Below are 19,783 nucleotides of genomic sequence, written 5' to 3' on the forward strand. Positions count from 1 at the left end.
GACGAACAGTTGGTACCAAGTAGGTTTTTTAAATTAAAAATACAGAACGTAGGTACGTTTGAACATTTTATTTCGGTTGTTCCACTGTGATACATGTACCTTCGTGAACTTATCATTTCTGAGAAAGCATGCTCTTACAGCGTGCTAACCTGTAAATACCACTTTCCTGCAATAAGTGCTCAAAATGATGTCTAACAACCTCAATGCATTTGGCAATACTTGTAACTACATTCCTCTCAAAAGCGAGTAGTTCGCCTTCCGTAATGTTCGCATATGCATTGACAATGTGCTGACGCATGTTGTCAGGCGTTGTCGGTGTATCACGATAGCAAATATCCTTCAACTTTCCCCACAGAAAGAAATCCGGGGACGTCAGATCCGGTGAACGTGCGGCCCATGGTATGGCGCTTCGACGACCAATCCCTCGTGTCATTGAATATGCTATTCAATACCGCTTCAACCGCACGCGAGCTATGTGCCGGACATCCATCATGTTGGAAGTACATCGCCATTCTGTCATGCAGTGAAACATCTTGTAGTAACATCGATAGAACATTACGTAGGAAATCAGCATACATTGCAACATTTAGATTGCCATCGATAAAATGGGGGCCAGTTATCCTTCCTCCCATAATGCCGCACCATACATTAACCCGCCAAGGTCGCTGATGTTCCACTTGACGCAGCCATCGTGGATTTTCCGTTGCCAAATAGTGCATATTATGTCGGTTTACGTTACCGCTGTTGGTGAATGACGCTTCGTCGCTAAATAGAACGCGTGCAAAAACTCTGTCATCGTCCCGCAATTTCTCTTGTGACCAGTGGCAGAACTGAACACGACGTTCAAAGTCGTCGCCATACAATTCCTGGTGCATAGAAATATGGTACGGGTGCCATTGATGTTAATCTAGCATTCTCAATTGAGATTCTGCTACTGATGTGCGGATTAGCCGCGACAGTAGCTAAAACACCTACTTGGGCATCATCATTTGTTGCAGGTCGTGGTTGAGGTTTCACATGTGGCTGAACACATCCTGTTTCCTTAAATAACGTAACTATCCGGCGAATGGTTCGGACACTTGGATAATGTCGTCCAGAATACCGAGCAGCATACAAACAACACGCCCGTCGGGCATTTCGATCACAATAGTAATACATCAAGACGATATCGACCTTTTCCGCAATTGGTAAACGGTCCAAATGGTTCAAATGGCTCTGAGCACTATGGAACTCAACTGCTGAGGTCATTAGTCCCCTAGAACTTAGAACTAGTTAAACCTAACTAACCTAAGGACATCACGCACATCCATGCCCGAGGCAGGATTCGAACCTGCGGCCGTAGCGGACTTGCGGTTCCAGACTGCAGCGCCTTTAACCGCACGGCCACTTCGGCCGGCGTAAACGGTCCATTTTAACACGGGTAATGTATCACGAAGCACATACCGCCCACACTGGCGGGATGTTACGTGATACCACATACTTATACGTTTGTGACTATTACAGCGCTATCTATCACAAAGCGAGAAAAGTGGTCCAAGTGAAACATTCATATTTCTTTACGTACTATACGTATATGTAATAAAAATGGGGGTTTCTATTTAAAAAAGGTCTCGCGGTTCTAGGCACTCGTCCCGGATCCGCGCGACCACTACGGTCGCAGGTTCGAATCCTGCCTCGGGCATGGATGTGTATGATGTCCTTAGGTTAGTTAGGTTTAAGTAGTTCTAAGTTCTAGGGGACTGATGACCTGACAAGTTAAGTCCCATAGTGCTCAGAGCCATTTGAACCATTTAAAAAAAGCAGTTGATATCCGTTTGACCTATGGCAGCGCCATCTAGCGGGCCAAGCATAGCTCCATCTGTCCGAGAGCAGCGGATATTGCAGAGTGTAGTCAGTGGTCACAGACAAGCAAGACTGCGTGAAGTACCTACAGATATCAACGTGGGACTTACGACGAACCTATCCGTTTCGACAGAGCGGCGAAATTTGCCTTTAATGGTCTATGGAAGCAGACAACTGACACGACTGCAGGCCTCTCCAAATTAGGTGTACCCTAGACAAATGGAAAACCTTAAGTCCGGATTTCAGTTCATGGCGCAGACCTCCGGAACCCAAGGACCCAGGTTTTCGAAAAGGCACTGTGCAAGCTGGTGATGGCTCTGTAATGGTATAGGCCGTGTTTAAGTGGAATAAACTCGATCCTCGGCTATGTTTACCTACTTGGAGACCCTTTCAAATGGTTCAAATGGTTCTGAGCACTATGGGACTTAACTTCTCAGGTCATCAGTCCCCTAGAACTCAGAAATACTTAAACCTAACTAACCTAAGGGCATCACACACATCCATGCCCGATGCAGGATTCGATGATGTGATGATGTTTGGTTTGTGGGGCGCTCAACTGCGTGGTTATCAGCGCCCGTACAATTTCCCAACCTTTGCTCAGTCCAATGCAGGATTCGAACCTGCGACCTTAGCGGTCGCGTGGTTCTAGACTGTAGCGCCTAGAACCGCTCGGTCACAACCCGGGCGGCGGGAGACCTTTTCCAGCCATGGATTTCATGTTCCCAAACGACGATAGAATTTGTATGGATGCTAATGCGCCCCGTCACCGAGTTACAGTTGTTAGCAATTGGGTTGAATAATATTCTGGACAATTCGAGCGAATGATTGGGCCACACGGGTGGCCCGACATGAATCTCATCGTACAATTATGGGACGTAATCGAGAGGTCAATTAGCGCACAAAATCCTGCACAGGTAAAACTTTCGCAATTACAGACGGCTGTAGGGAGAGCATAGCTCAGTATTTCTCAGCATAGGTCTACAAACGAATTGTTGAGTCCTTGCCACATCGAATAGCAGCGGAGGTTCAGCACGACATTACGAGGTATCCTATTACTTTTATCACCTCACTGTACGACTGGGGGCCGAAAGTTTCTGTTTGGAGGCCGTACTGTGCACAATCGGTATGCCAGTCAGCATTGAGCATTGAGACAATCATGTACATCTACATCTACATCCATACTCCGCAAGCCACCTGACAGTGTGTGGCGGAGGGTACCTTGAGTACCTCTATCGGTTCTCCCTTCTATTCCAGTCTCGTATTGTTCGTGGAAAGAAGGATTGTCGGTATGCCTCTGTGTGGGCTCTAGTCTCTCTGATTTTATCCTCATGGTCTCTTCGCGAGATATACGTAGGAGGGAGCAATATACTGCTTGACTCTTTGGTGAAGGTATGTTCTCGAAACTTTGACAAAAGCCCGTACCGAGCTACTGAGCGTCTCTCCTGCAGAGTCTTCCACTGGAGTTTATCTATCATCTCCGTAACGCTTTCGCGATTACTAAATGATCCTGTAACGAAGCGCGCTGCTCTCCGTTGGATCTTCTCTATATCTTCTATCAACCCTATCTGGTACGGATCCCACACTGCTGAGCAGTATTCAAGCAGTGGGCGAACAAGCGTACTGTAACCTACTTCCTTTGTTTTCGGATTGCATTTCCTTAGGATTCTTCCAATGTATCTCAATCTGGCATCTGCTTTACCGACGATCAACATTATATGATCATTCCATTTTAAATCACTCCTAATGCGTACTCCCAGATAATTTATGGTATTAACTGCTTCCAGTTGCTGACCTGCTATTTTGTAGCTAAATGATAAAGGATCTGTCTTTCTGTGTATTCGCAGCACATTACACTTGTCTACATTGAGATTCAATTGTCATTCCCTGCACCATGCGTCAATTCGCTGCAGATCCGCCTGCATTTCAGTACAATTTTCCATTGTTACAACCTCTCGATACACCACAGCATCATCTGCAAAAAGCCTCAGTGAACTTCCGATGTCATCCTATCGACGCACCAGACTAAAGATATCGGTTTGATAAAACACCACGTTATGCTGCGTGAAGAAGTTCGTAATGCGTGTTGCATATCCTCGTCCGACAGGAATCGTCGACACTGCACGGCCTTTCCTTTCACACCCCCCCCCCCCTTCCTCAGATTTAGTTATGATTTGGCACAGTGGACAGGCCTTGAAAAACTGAACACAGATCAATCGAGAAAACAGGAAGAAGTTGTGTGGAACTATGAAAAAATAAGCAAAATATACAAACTGAGTAGTCCATGGGCAACATGAGCAACATCAAGGATGGCGTCAGCACAGGAGCGCCGTGGTCCCGTGGTTAGCCTGAGCAGCTGCGGAGCGAGAGATCCTTGGTTCAAGTCTTCCCTCGAGCGAAAAGTTTACTTACTTTATTTTTGCAAAGTTATCATCTGTCCGTTCGTTCATTGACGTCTCTGTTCCCTGTAATAAGTTTAGTGTCTGTGTTTTGCGACCGCACCTCAAAACCGTGCGATTAGTAGACGAAAGTGCGTGCCTCTCCAATGGGAACCGAAAACATTTGATCCAGGAAAACACGTCTGATATATTCTATACGACACTGGTGACGGCATGTGCGTCACATGACAGGAATATGTTGTCGACCCACCTAACTTGCAAACTTGGCGAATAGGTAAAAAGCTTCTTCTACCTTGCCCGATTTAGGTTTTCTTGTGGATGTGATAATCACTCCCAAAAAAGTGATGAAAACATAAGAGTGTGTCACATAAACTGCAACAAATGAATGCAACAGTTTCACAGTCGCACAGTTTTCTCTGTGCTCTGTCGAAACATATGTTTTTAACGTTTTCAAATTTTTCCGCCTGTAGACCGTCAAATCCTGCATATGTCCAAGCAAATCTGAACATATCCTGGAATTTTGGAGAGCGAAGTTGATTATGTGTGAGTGCCTGAACTCTGATAATTGTCTGAAAATAAAAAAATTAATCTTTTCACTCGAGGGAAGACTTGAACCAAGGACCTCTCGTTCCGCAGCTGCTCACGCTAACGACGGGACCACGGCGCTGCTGAGCTCACATTATCTTAAATGTTACCTATCTTGCACATGGACTACTCAGTTTGTATATTTTGCTTATTTTTTCATAGTTCCACACAACTTCTTCCTGTTTTCTCGATTGATCTGAGTTCAGTTTTTCAAGGCCTATCCACTGTGCCAACTTATAACTAAATCTGAGGGGGGTGCGATGGGGAGGTTCCCTTGTAAGGGACCAAAGGTGTGATAACCGCGCGGTGAGAGATCAGGAGTATAGGACTTGTGCTCGAGCGCCTCCCATTGAGCGAGCGTACCATGAAGCAGCAGCAGCCTTTGTTGCACCATTCCGCAAAAGTGGTTTTCGAAAGACATCCCGCCCCCAACACTGTCTTCCTTCTCCGATGGATGTCTGCCTGTGTTTGCCCTTCAGCAGCCAAGAAATGAATAGCAGCACGCTCGTCCTGTTTTGACGCATCTGGCAATAACGTCGCCATATTTCATGTTTCTGCATTTACTGCACGCGCGTCCGATAGGCGTGAACGCCGCATTAATCCCACTAATCCTTTGCTTTTTTTTCTTTATTGTATTTCAATTCCCCATCGGGGCGGGCCAGCAGCAGCATATGCGCTGCTCTTCAGCCGAAAGACATAGAACAAACAATAGAAGACATTTAAAAAGAACAAAGGAGAGAATATGGTGAACATAGATATAAAAAAGGGGGATCATCATGGAAGGCAATAGACAAAAAACGGGGTGACCGTAAAATGGAGGTAAAAAACTGTTAAAACTGTTTAAAAGTATTACACACAAAAAGCCACATGCTGCGACAATTAAAAGAACACAAGGCACAGTATGACTGGAGCATGAAAGGTATCGACGGATGGTGTAGCACATAACAAACACTGATGGCGAACCTCAAGGCAGTACACAATTAAAATCACACCTCTTGATGCACAGGAGAAACAGCACTAAACACAACACTGATGTGGCACACTGACGATGATCATGACAGAGGATCTTCCAGGCGCAAGGAGATGAGGGAAACTGGAAGAAGGGAGGGAGGGGAAGAGATGGGGGAGATAAGTGGGGGGCGCGCTGAAGAGGGCCACGTAGGGAGGGACGTGGGAAGGAAAGAGGCAAGTATGGGGTGCAGGGTCTGAGGGGGAGGGGGGGAAGGAGGAAAATCCGCTCTGGGAGAAGGAGGGAAGAGGAAAAAAGGGAGCCCTGGGGAGGGGGGGGGGGGGGAACAAGGCCAGGTTATAGTTGGAAGGAAGGGTAGATGTCACGGCGAAGTTCGTCATCTGGGAGGGGGAGGCGTTGGAAATTGCCCTGATGAAGGAGATGGAGGGTGTGGAGTCCTTTGATGACATGTCGGTGTTTATAAAACATCATCGGAGACGCGCTACGAGGCATGTAAACTGCAGCAACGCCCCCAGTCGGAAACTTTTTCATCGCCTCTTATACTTCTGAAACACAAATTTTAATAATGTATAAATATCTGTTCTGATTCGACTTCATTCTCTGTTTCATTAGATGTGATTTGTCTCCAGTGCAAATACTGTTCACACTCCTCTTCAAAAAAATGTGAATTATTTATGAATATATTTTATCATGTAAAATAGTTTTTTAGGAAATATTCTTGTTATGAAAATTTTTATAATCTGATCTTATTTATTTATATCGGATGACGGCAGCCGTCATTTGTTGCAGACTACGACATTCAGCTGCTACGGGTGAGAACCAGAGATTGTACTGCGGCTGGGCGACACGGCCTGGCAGGAAGAGCCGAGAAGCACGTCGCTGGTCATTAAAACAGAATTACGACGGAACGCTGTAAAAAAGGAATTACGAACTCAGTTATTACGATCTCAACTCCTGCAACTACTCTAGCCGATAAAAAAGTTATTTTTCTGTGACACGACAACGTACTGTTAGTTATTCGACGCATACAACCTCTCTCACTGAGGGTCGCGAATCTTTCACCAGGACAACTAACCGAGATAGTTCTACTGCGGCTGCTAATGGAGACTGAGCCACCTCTCTGCAGCGATCGTATAGACGTATCTAGGCTCTCTGAAGATGTTAAACTGGTTACGCCATACCCATACTGAATTCTTCTAAATGCATACTTCAGTTTGGGTGGCTGATCATCTTCCATTGTAGCTGTAAAATTGCCAATCCTCCATTTCAATAAATTAACTAATAAAAATAAAAAATGGTGCTCACCAAAGTCTTTCAAACTTCAGAACAGAACGTTTAAAACTCACTGCACACATACAGGGTGATTCAAAAATGACCGGTATATTTGAAACGGCAATAAAAACGAAACGAGCAGCGATAGAAATACACCATTTGTTGCAATATGCTTGGGACAACAGTACATTTTCAGGCGGACAAACTTTCGAAATTCCAGTAGTTACAATTTTCAACAACAGATGGCGCTGCAAGTGATGTGAAAGATATAGAAGACAACGCAGTCTGTGGGTGCGCCATTCTGCACGTCGTCTTTCTGCTGTAAGCGTGTGCTGTTCACAATGTGCAAGTGTGCTGTAGACAACATGGTTTATTCCTTAGAACAGAGGATTTTTCTGGTGTTGGAATTCCACCGCCTAGAACACAGTGTTGTTGCAACAAGACGAAGTTTTCAACGGAGGTTTAATGTAACCAAAGGACCGAAAAGCGATACAATAAAGGATCTGTTTGAAAAATTTCAACGGACTGGGAACGTGACGGATGAACGTGCCGGAAAGGTAGGGCGACCGCGTACGGCAACCACAGAGGGCAACGCGCAGCTAGTGCAGCAGGTGATCCGACAGCGGCCTCGGGTTTCCGTTCGCCGTGTTGCAGCTGCGGTCCAAATGACGCCAACGTCCACGTATCGTCTCATGCGCCAGAGTTTACACCTCTATCCATACAAAATTCAAACGCGGCAACCCCTCAGCGCCGCTACCGTTGCTGCACGAGAGACATTCGCTAACGATATAGTGCACAGGATTGATGACGGCGATATGCATGTGGGCAGCATTTGGTTTACTGACGAAGCTTATTTTTACCTGGACGGCTTCGTCAATAAACAGAACTGGCGCATATGGGGAACCGAAAAGCCCCATGTTGCAGTCCCATCGTCCCTGCATCGTCAAAAAGTACTGGTCTGGGCCGCCATTTCTTCCAAAGGAATCATTGGGCCATTTTTCAGATCCGAAACGATTACTGAATCACGCTATCTGGACATTCTTCGTGAATTTGTGGCGGTACAAACTGCCTTAGACGACACTGCGAACACCTCGTGGTTTATGTAAGATGGTGTCCGGCCACATCGCACGGCCGACGTCTTTAATTTCCTGAATGAATATTTTGATGATCGTGTGATTGCTTTGGGCTGTCCGAAACATACAGGAGGCGGCGTGGATTGGCCTCCCTATTCGCCAGACATGAACCCCTGTGACTTCTTTCTGTGGGGACACTTGAAAGACCAGGTGTACCGCCAGAATCCAGAAACAATTGAACAGCTGAAGCAGTACATCTCATCTGCATGTGAAGCCATTCCGCCAGACACGTTGGTCAAAGGTTTCGGGTAATTTCATTCAGAGACTACGCCACATTATTGCTACGCATGGTGGATATGTGGAAAATATCGTACTATGGAGTTTCCCAGACCGCAGCGCCATCTGTTGTTGAAAATTGTAACTACTATAATTTCGAAAGTTTGTCTGCCTGAAAATGTACTGTTGTCCCAAGCATATTGCAAGAAACGGTGTATTTCTATCGCTGCTCGTTTAGTTTTTATTGCCGTTTCAAATATACCGGTCATTTTTGAAACACCCTGTAAATACCACTGTTATGATTGTTGAATTTGGTACAGCTTTATTAATTTTGTTATTTAAAGGTAGTGCTTTATTTTTATAGAACAAGGTTAATCACTCTACCATGAGTACGCCAAACTTCGAATTATATTTTTTCACATAAAGTGATGAGTCAAAAACTTGTGCCCACTTCCAGATTACCGTGCCGTTAGATGTTAGTACCAGATACCCTGATGTCACACAAACAGTATCACGACCAGTTTTGGGTTCTTAGGAAGTTATCATCAGCTGTTCTGTTTAAAAAAAAAGACAAAGAGGAATAGTAAAAGGCTAGAAAGCTAAATAACAAAGTAATATCTATACACAACAATATACATTCCAATGCTTTGCACTGTAACTCGTCGGCTGAACAGGCCAAGACAGGCAGTCAAAACGTGAAGACGCGTCTTCAGACAAGTGTCACCCATTCAGCTTCTAGTATACGTTATAATATCCCTTCCCCAAGTTAACTGCAATATTGTACTAATTCTCTCTTGAATGAATGTGTACTGTACTTGGTGACTGCAGGTAAAAATAAATGAAAAGAAAAACGAATATTATGAATGGTTATGAAGTTGATAGCAGGACTTCTCCTAACAAAAACCTTGAAGATTCTCTGAAAATAATAATTATCATTATTTTTATTTTTTTATCTCCTGAAATAGAGATTCGCTCCAGGAAGAATTCTTCTAAATCTCGGCGTTGTCGATCCCATGACTCTACAGCTGCAGCGATCGGCGATTTAGTACTGCCTGAACAATCCCAAAGAAAAACAGGAGGGGAATGAAAATGGCAGCAGATCCTTAATCGTTGTAGCGAGAATAAATCCACGTCCGGGATATTGAATGTTACTTTTGAGAAAAGACAGCAATGTCGCCTGTCGCTGGTTTTCATTCATGTTATTATAAATTCGATGCAGGCTCTTGGAATTACTTTCGCCACAAGATGTAAATCTTGCAGGTAAAACTTAAACGTATAAAATGTCCAATGTGAAGTGTCGGGTTTTTAAACTAATGAATTACCTTTTTCTTCTTTTGTTGTGTTTGACGATGATTATATTCGCCGTTCATTCATCAAGATGATATGTTTCGAATTATAATGGCTTTTAATCCTTCCACCTTTTCTATATAGACACCAAACATTAAAGTCACAATCTGATTGCAATGGCGGACTATTCCTTTCATACAGCAATATATACCTCTCTATACTCTCGCTAGAAAGACAACATACAACAAAAAAAGAAATTAGAAACTACATCTAAGCCGGCAGGGGCAGCCGACCGGTTCTAGGCGCTACAGTCTGGAACCGCGTGACCGCTGCAGTCGCAGTTTCGAATCCTGCCAGGGGCATGGATGTGTGTGACGTTTTAGGTTAGTTAGGTGTAAGTACTTCTTCTAGGGGACAAATGACCTCAGCAGTTAAGCCCCATAGTGTGATTCTTGAGTTTCTCCCGGCGTATTTCATAATCAAAATATCCACGGGCGTGCTGCCGGTGTACAGTGTCCAACGGGCACAATATTTCGACGATCATACGTGTCGCCATCATCAGGTGAACTGACGGACTGAGTTCCTGTGAACGTGCCGGGAGAAGATCCGTACATTATGGCTGCTCAGAGGGAACTGGGTTCGGTCGTGGCGGCGTCAGATTTAAATACCCTCCGCCCGCAGCGCGCTCCTTAGTCGTCCGCGCCCCGCGCCACGGTCGCGCGGCTGAACAGATTGCGACGGCGTCTGAGATGACGTCAGTGTGATGGCTCTGTCCGCCGTGGTCGTCACAGCTATACGTTTGCTTGATTTACTCTTGATTAACACAATCGCTGGTTCCCAAGCCTTGCCACAGTCACGGTTTATGAGGTCGTCACTGGTGCGAATTCGAATTTCGATGGCCTCTCTAACAACGCTGTCCCAATATCTCGACATCTGTACCAGAATCCCTGTGCGTTCATATTCTATAGCGTGATTTTCCGACAAACAATGTTCAGCGACCGCCGACTTGCTCGGATACATCAGTCGAGTGTGCTTCTGGTGTTCACGGTTGGATGACGACAGGGCTTCCTCCTCGAATTCATCCATGTACAAATTCGCTACCACCGGTGAGAGTGGGCTACCCGTGGCGACTCCCTCCGTTTGTTCGTAGTATTCTCCATTAAAAAGAAAATACGTGGAAGTCAAGACATGCCTAAAACGTTCAGTGGTCTTCTCGTCAAACTTCTGACTAAACAATTCTAGTGACGAGGTTGCTTCTCAAGGACGCAGATTTACCGGAGGGTGACGCTAAGAAATTGTTACCCCAATTTCCGGTACCGCCTAGACTATATGGACTCCCGAAGGTTCACAAAGAGGGGGTACCATTACTCCCCATTGTCAGCAACATCAAGGCACCTACATTTTTTTGGCCAAATACCTGACGGGAATATTACGTCCTTATGTGGGTAAATGCCCTCATCACATCCGTAATTCCGTGGATTTTGTTAAACGCCTTGATAGTTTCAGGTTGGATGAGTCAGATATCATGGTGAGTTTTGACGTCGTTTCCTTGTTTACGAGGGTACCCCTGCGAGAGTCACTAGAACTTATTAGTCAGAAGTTTGACGAGAAGACCACTAAACTTTTTAGGCATGTCTTGACTTCCACGTATTTTCTTTTTAATGGAGAATACTACGAACAAACGGAGGGAGTCGCCATGGGTAACCCACTCTCACCGGTGGTAGCGAATTTGTACATGGAGAACTTCGAGGAGGACGCCCTGTCGTCATCCAAATGGAAACCTACTTGCTTTTTCCGTTACGTGGACGACACGTTCGTCATCTGGACACATGGTATGGATAAACTCCTTGACTTGGTTACACATCTAAACTCCATACACCCCAACATCAAATTCACTTTGGAGACTGAAACGGAGGGTAAATTACCTTTCCTTGACGTCTTGGTCAAGAGAAATGCTGACGGCACCCTAGGTCATAGGGTGTATCGGAAGACAACGCACACTGATCTGTATTTGCACGCAGACAGCTGCCACCACCCTTCACAGAGGAATGGGGTACTTAAAACTCTAGTACATAGGGCGCGCACTATCTCTGACGCAGAGAGTCTACCCCAGGATTTGGAATATCTGAGAACTGTGTTTCGAAAAAATGGGTACTCAGAGTAGCAGATTCAACGTGCTCTCCGCCCAACCACTACAGCACAACCTGTGGAGATGGATGAAATCACGAGGTAGGAGGTAGGCACTGCGTTTATTCCATATACAGGCGCACTCTCGGGGAAAATCGCCCGCATTTTGAAGAAACACCGGGTCGGAACTGTGTTTTGTCCTCCGAATAAAACTCGTGCACTGGTGGGGAGCGCCAAAGATGACCACAGTTTGAGGAAGGTCGACGTGTACCAGATTGCGTGTCAATGTGGCAAGTCGTATATTGGTCAGACGATGCGTATCGTCGAGGATCGATGCCGTGAACACCAGAAGCACACTCGACTGATGTATCCGACCAAGTCGGCGGTCGCTGAACATTGTTTGTCGGAAAATCACGCTATAGAATATGACCGCACAAGGATTCTGGTACAGACGTCGAGATACTGGGACAGCGTTGTTAGAGAGGCCATCGAAATTCGCACCAATGACGACCTCATAAACCGTGACTGTGGCTTGGGCACCAGCGATTGGCTTAATCAAGAGTAAATCGAGCAAACGTATAGTTGTGACGACCACGGCGGACAGAGCCATCACACCAACGTCATCTCAGACGCCGTCGCAATCTGTTCCACCGCGCGACCCTGGCGCAGGGCGCGGTCGGCTAAGGAGCACGCCGCGGGCGGAGGGTATTTAAATCGGCCACCGCCGCGACCGAACCCAGTTCCCTCTGAGCAGCCATAGCGTACCGATCTCCGTGCCGGCACGTTCACAGGAGCCATCTGATGATGGCGACATGTGTGATCGACGAAATATTGTGTCCGTTGGACACTGTAGACCGGCAGTACACCCATGGATATTTTGAAGTCCCATAGTGCTCAGAGCCATTTGAACCATTTTTGAACTACACGCAAGTCGGCTAACAAAGCCAGAGATACAATGTACAACAGTATTTTTTTTAGCATCCCAGGTGCCACTGACATCCAACGTATCTTTGAGTGTCAATATTACCGTCGTAGTTTTTAACATATAATACAGTGTGTAGCTTCTATAGTCTGTCCGGACCGGTCGCAAACATTTGGCCACTACAAAAGTAAGAAGCATTCCCACCGCGTTGAGCTTTCAGCATTTTGCACACTTGTCGTAAGACAGAGAATAAAATGAAATAATTCTCTCGAAGTGATACTACAACGTCTAGTAATCTTGCACAAGTCGTTGCGTAGCGTTTTAGCAGTTTTCATTTGGAGAAAGTCTTCTGTCGTAAATAATTTTCTATTTAATATTTTTTCTCTTATATTCACAATTTAAGTTACCATCTTTGTACCATTAAGCGTTGATTACTGCATTCTCCAGTTCCAACAATCAGAGAGCAGATACGTTCACAAAATGAGCTGTTCTTTCGGTCTGATCAATTGATGAGTTACCATGTAAGGGATTCGAATATGAAGAGTTGTGCATACAACTTATTTTCGATTTCCAGTTTATTTTCCTACTACCTTCCTATCCACTTTCTGTTTCTTTTTAAGCGGACCATATGATGATTACCTACAAAGAACTTCAATCTGTTCTTCACATTGTCAGTCAAAAATCTGGCAAGGCAATACAAGAATTTGGATAGCATGACGGTTACAATTAAAAGCGGTGTCTCGATTTCCTTATAGCAACCGATATAGTTGTGAATTATTCTACTGTGACACTAGGGGTGATTTTTAGTAATGAAAGGGAGAATGTACAAATTAAAGGACTCATTTATTTAACAGTTGAATATTAAACATTTATAAAACCAAATGGGGGTGTGGGGAGAAAGAATAGACTTCAGCAAGCTGCCCCAAAGTACTTTCACAATAATCCAAGATAGCTGGAGGAAAGGAATTTTAGGAACGATCGCAGTATTATCTACTGGAGTTCAATTTACTAAAGGAAGGGGTTGCAGGCATGCAAGTACCACCACCAGGAATCAGCCAGAGACTAAGAAAGATGCTACTGGTAGTGAATCGCTAGGTAGCCTCCTGTACTATAGGAATAAAACCAGCAAGACGCCAAACTGTTCATACAAGCGATACTAGATAACTTCGGCTCGCGGTCCGATTACGTTAACGAAACAAGAAGGGCCGCCAGACACTCGCAACGTGGCGTAGGGCAAAGGGCACAAGTTTTCAAGCTAGGAATACCTAAATTCTAAGTCGAATTTTGCACGGGAAAACTGAAATAGCTACTGCCAGACGAAGCGGAAAAGTGAGCATGAAAGTATACACTTTACTGCCGTACTGCAAGCTACTGTGACTAACCAACACATCTCGCACACTATGCCCAACTCTACAAGGAAAATCTACAGTCTTATAACCCGGAAAAATTGCGTAAAGCGTAATTTAAGGAACGCACGTCAGTAAAATGCCCTATAAGGTTCCCTCTGGGCCGCAGGGCGCGAAGCAACAGTGCAGGACGGTGCTCATGCTTACCGGAGTTCATCTGCTGGAAGCAGCACCTCCGGTCTCCGGCGCGGTCACACTGAAACTGCCCCGCTGCCCCTTTGTCCACTGTCCACCCGCGGAGGGCGGTTGGCGCCCACCCGCGAAAAACGGGAGCGCACTTGAACTGGCCACATTAGAATCGAGCAGAAATAGCAGTTAGAAGGTTGGTAAGGCAGGTTGGGGAACCGAGAACACGAGAAAAATGGTTCAAATGGCTCTGAGCACTATGGGACTCAACTGCTGAGGTCATAAGTCCCCTAGAACTTAGAACTTCTTAAACCTAACTAACCTAAGGACATCACACACATCCATGCCCGAGGCAGGATTCGAACCTGCGACCGTAGCGGTCGCGCGGTTCCAGACTGTAGCGCCTAGATCCGCTCAACCACTCCGGCCGGCAGAACACAAAAAGTTTTGGCCACTACTGAACGTTCAAACGACACCATGTGCTACCCTGGCGTTCGGAAAAAAAGGGTGGAAAACGGGAAGCCATCATGGCTGCTAGAAAGACTGCTACCCTCGCACATAAATAATTTCCTAGCACCCAGCTCCTCTCACAGATCAGTGTGAGATAAACTGTAAACATCGTCAAATAAATTAGGCAACCCAAGAAATTATGGTTCAAATGGCTCTGAGCACTATGGGACTCAACAGCTGAGGTCATTAGTCCCCTAGAACTTAGAACTAGTTAAACCTAACTAACCTAAGGACATCACACACATCCATGCCCGAGGTAGGATTCGAACCTGCGACCGTAGCGGTCTCGCGGTTCCAGACTGCAGGGCCAGAACCGCACGGCCACTTCGGCCGGCTCAAGAAATTATGAATAGGGCCTCAATTAATATAATGCTGGGATTAGAAATATGAAATACGAGCACTGAATGGTGAATGAAGTGCACGTCTTTCACAGTGTTTGCCTCAGCTGTGAGCGGGACATCTGTCGGTCGGACCAACTTTCATTAACTAAGTCTAATAAATTTGCCGTCTGACAGATCACGTAGGGAATATGTTCCAGTAATCTTCACGGCTAAGGCCCCTCGTAATTTTTTTCCATGTTCTCGGTAAGAAGCCCTTATCTTTAAAACAATTTCCTAAAGCCGTGTTACGTGTTGCTCATTAAGGAAGTGAAGTGTGCGACAGCGCCGATGATGACGCCGCTTTTGCTGCTCCCTCTGCTCGGCGTGGCTAATTGGCGCTCCACTACAACGGGAAGCGGCAGGGATGATCAAAGAGGGCGCAGCCCCTAACGACTGCATCTGTTTGCTTTCACTCCGGCGGGTCGTCGAGTCTTGCTTTGATTTCGCGTAAACTGCGGACACTGGCAGACAGCCAGTTAGCCCCTAATTAACCAGGGACAAGTGTCCTCACAACCTTTTGTACTCCGATCCTTCTTTTAAGTGCAGAAATACAGATATCCTCCCTATCTCTTCCCTCTCGCGTTTCCTGTCTATCCGCCTTTCACTCGCTCTTCTCTTTTCGTCGTACTATAGATTTTTCACTGCACTGTGAAACGGATACTTTTCTCAACAGTTCTTAAGTATACTAGTAGCTTTAAGAGGAATATTTGTCAGCAGTTTTAATGTACACTCCAAGGAAAAAAAAACACGGATCATGAAGGAATTACCCAAATGGGACCGAAATGTAAGTCCAGGGCAACAAGACGGGATTACAATATCGTCGACATACCGCTGTAATGTGAGGGTGCCGTGGATAACAACCAAACGGGTTATGTTAAAAAATAAAATAACACACCATATCATCAATCCGAACAGTATGGCTGGCCTTAGTCAGGTTGGTGTCTCAACACTTTCTGGGCCATCTCCAGACACTTCTTCCCTGGTCATCGGGACTCAGTTCGAAGAGAAACTCATTACTGAAGATAATTCTACTCAAGTCAATGAGATTCTAAACCGAAGACGTGTCTGGAGACGCCCTGGACAGCGGTGGTATAGCAACCTGGCTGTCACCCACCATCAAGCCTGACAACCAGAAGTGATGATGTTGGGTGTCATTTCACTTCGTAGTAGGACCCCATTCGTTGTAAGCCGCGGCATCCTTCAGCGGGACATCGACGATATTCTACATCCCATTTTGTTGTGCTTCATGGTAAATCAAACTGAGCTTACATTTCAGCAAGATAATGCCCACCCACACACTGCAAGAGTTGCTGCTGCTTGTCTTCGTGCGTGCCATATCATGCCCTGTCCAGCGAGGTCCGCGGCTCACTCCCCAGTTGAGAGCGTTTGCAGCTTTATGAGCAGGGTCCGGCTATTAGCCCAAGATTTTGACGATCTAAAGCGCCAACTGGATTGAATTTGGGGGGAAATCTCTCAGGATATCAAATAACTTTCAGAATATATGAAGACAGTGACTGTTCTCGAAAGAACAGATACCATTGATGACCGTGCAGCTTCTCTAGAATAAATGATGATTAATTCAAACTCTCAGCTGGCGACAAGTGTTGTTGATATACCTCGATGGGGACAGCTGAAAATGTGTGCCCCGACCTGGACTCGAACCCGCGATCTCCTGCTTACATGGCTGACGCTCTATCCATCTGAGCCACCGAGGACACAGATGAATAGCGCGACTGCAGGAACTTATCCCTTGCACGCTTCCCGTGAGACCCACATTCCCAACTGCCTCCAATCTATATACGTAAAGTACCTAGTAGGTATTTGCCCATCCACTCATTAATCGCGCACACTAAGGTGACGATTCCCGTAGGAGTTTGGGCAACCTGTGCGCATTCGCACAGACGAATGTCAATGGCTGGTAGGCTTTAACTATATACAGGGTGTTTCAAAAATGACCGGTATATTTGAAACGGCAATAAAAACTAAACGAGCAGCGATAGAAATACACCATTTGTTGCAATATGCTTGGGACAACAGTACATTTTCAGGCAGACAAACTTTCAAAATTACAGTAGTTACAATTTTCAACAACAGATGGCGCTGCGGTCTGGGAAACTCTATAGTACGATATTTTCCACATATCCACCATGCGTAGCAATAATATGGCGTAGTCTCTGAATGAAATTACCCGAAACCTTTGACAACGTGTCTGGCGGAATGGCTTCACATGCAGATGAGATGTACTGCTTCAGCTGTTCAATTGTTTCTGGATTCTGGCGGTACACCTGGTCTTTCAAGTGTCCCCACAGAAAGAAGTCACAGGGGTTCATGTCTGACGAATAGGGAGGCCAATCCACGCCGCCTCCTGTATGTTTCGGATAGCCCAAAGCAATCACACGATCATCGAAATAATCATTCAGGAAATTAAAGACGTCGGCCGTGCGATGTGGCCGGGCACCATTTTGCACTAACCACGAGGTGTTAGCAGTGTCGTCTAAGGCAGTTTGTACCGCCACAAATTCACGAAGAATGTCCAGATAGCGTGATGCAGTAATCGTTTCGGATCTGAAAAAAGGGCCAATGATTCCTTTGGAAGAAATGGCGGCCCAGACCAGTACTTTATGAGGATGCAGGGACGATGGGACCGCAACATGGGGCTTTTCGGTTCCCCATATGCGCCAGTTCTGTTTATTGACGAAGCCGTCCAGGTAAAAATAAGCTTCGTCAGTAAACCAAATGCTGCCCACATGCATATCGCCGTCATCAACCCTGTGCATTATATTTTTAGCGAATGTCTCTCGTGCAGCAATGGTTGCGGCGCTGAGGGGTTACCGCGTTTGAATTTTGTATGGATAGAGGTGTAAACTCAGGCGCATGAGACGATACGTGGACGTTGGCGTTATTTGTACCGCAGCTGTAACACGGCGAACGGAAACCCGAGGCCGCTGTTGGATAACCTGCTGCACTAGCTGCGCGTTGCCCTCTGTGGTTGCCGTATGCGGTCGCCCTACCTTTCCAGCACGTTCATCCGTCAGATTCCCAGTCTGTTGAAATTTTTCAAACAGATCCTTTATTGTATCGCTTTTCGGTCCTTTGGTTACGTTAAACCTCCGTTGCAAACTTCGTTTTGTTGCAACAACACTGTGTTCTAGGCGGTGGAATTCCAGCACCAGAAAAATCCTCTGTTCTAAGGAATAAACCATGTTGTCTACAGCACACTTGCACGTTGTGAACAGCACACGCTTACAGCAGAAAGACGACGTACAGAATGGCGCACCCACAGACTGCGTTGTCTTCTATATCTTTCACATCACTTGCAGCGCCATCTGTTGTTGAAAATTGTAACTACTGTAATTTCGAAAGTTTGTCCGCCTGAAAATGTACTGTTGTCCCAAGCATATTGCAACAAACGGTGTATTTCTATCGCTGCTCGTTTAGTTTTTATTGCCGTTTCAAATATACCGGTCATTTTTGAAACACCCTGTATATGGAGATGGGCAAATACCTATTAGGTACATTACATATGTAGATTGGGGACAATTGGGAATGTGGGTCTCACGGGAAGCGCGCAAGGGATAAGTCCCTACAGTCGCGCTATTGTCTGTGTCCTCGGTGGCTCAGATGGATAGAGCGTCTGCCAAGTAAGCAGGAGACCCCGGGTTCGAGTCCCGGTCGGGGCACACACATTTAGCTGTCCTCATCGAGGTATATCAACAACACCTGTCGGCAGCTGAGGGTTTCAATTAATTAACAATTAACTCTATCAGCGCAAGTTCGAGGAACTGCGTAACGGCCAGAGATGGACCAACGCGTTATCGACTTGCTCAATTTGAGAAGCTCTTTCTCTCGAATAAATCATTCGATTTTTCTGAAATTGCAATTATTTATTTTTCTGTACATGTACATCACATCTGTCGATTTCCGTCTCATTCGGGTAGTTCCTTTATGGAGCGTCACTTTTTCTTTGGCTTAGAGTGTATTTTATGAATAGCTCTTTCAGAGGCAGCCAACCACCATAAATATCTTGTTAGCCTGCTTGATTAATTTTAATAGTGCAATATGTTTCGGGATATGAGTTCCTCATCAGGAAGATGGTGCAGAACACTTCAGTTCCCCCTTCCGGTGGACACTTGCCTATTCCCAGTGCGAGCAGTCCAGGACGAGGGGCAGGTGGGATCTCATACAGCGAGCGCTACAGAAGTGGACGTGGGGACATTCTGCAGGCCCACAGGGGGTAGATTTTAGATTAGATTAGATTAATACTAGTTCCATGGATCATGAATACGATATTTCGTAATGATGTGGAACGAGTCAAATTTCCCAATACAAGACATAATTAAGTTAATTTAACAACATACTTAAGTTAATATAACAACTTTTTCATTTTTGTGTTTTTTTATTTTTATTTTTTTATTAATATTTTTTTGTTTTTTTGTTCTAAAAGTTCCTCTATGGAGTAGAAGGAGTTGTCATTCAGAAATTCTTTTAATTTCTTCTTAAATACTTGTTGGTTATCTGTCAGACTTTTGATACTATTTGCTAAGTGACCAAAGACTTTAGTGCCAGTATAATTCACCCCTTTCTGTGCCAAAGTTAGATTTAAACTTGAAT

General features: G+C 45.4%; 1 non-coding gene across 1 annotated transcript; it reads left to right on the forward strand.

The window, feature by feature from the left end:
• The first annotated feature begins 18,778 nt into the window (after positions 1–18,778).
• Trnat-agu (transfer RNA threonine (anticodon AGU)) lies at positions 18,779–18,852 on the forward strand. Its single transcript has one exon. It is a non-coding gene; the product is annotated as a tRNA-Thr (tRNA).
• Positions 18,853–19,783: the final 931 nt, after the last annotated feature.

Source organism: Schistocerca cancellata, chromosome 1 (assembly GCF_023864275.1).
Source record: "Schistocerca cancellata isolate TAMUIC-IGC-003103 chromosome 1, iqSchCanc2.1, whole genome shotgun sequence".
NCBI classification, from domain to species: Eukaryota; Metazoa; Arthropoda; class Insecta; order Orthoptera; family Acrididae; genus Schistocerca; species Schistocerca cancellata.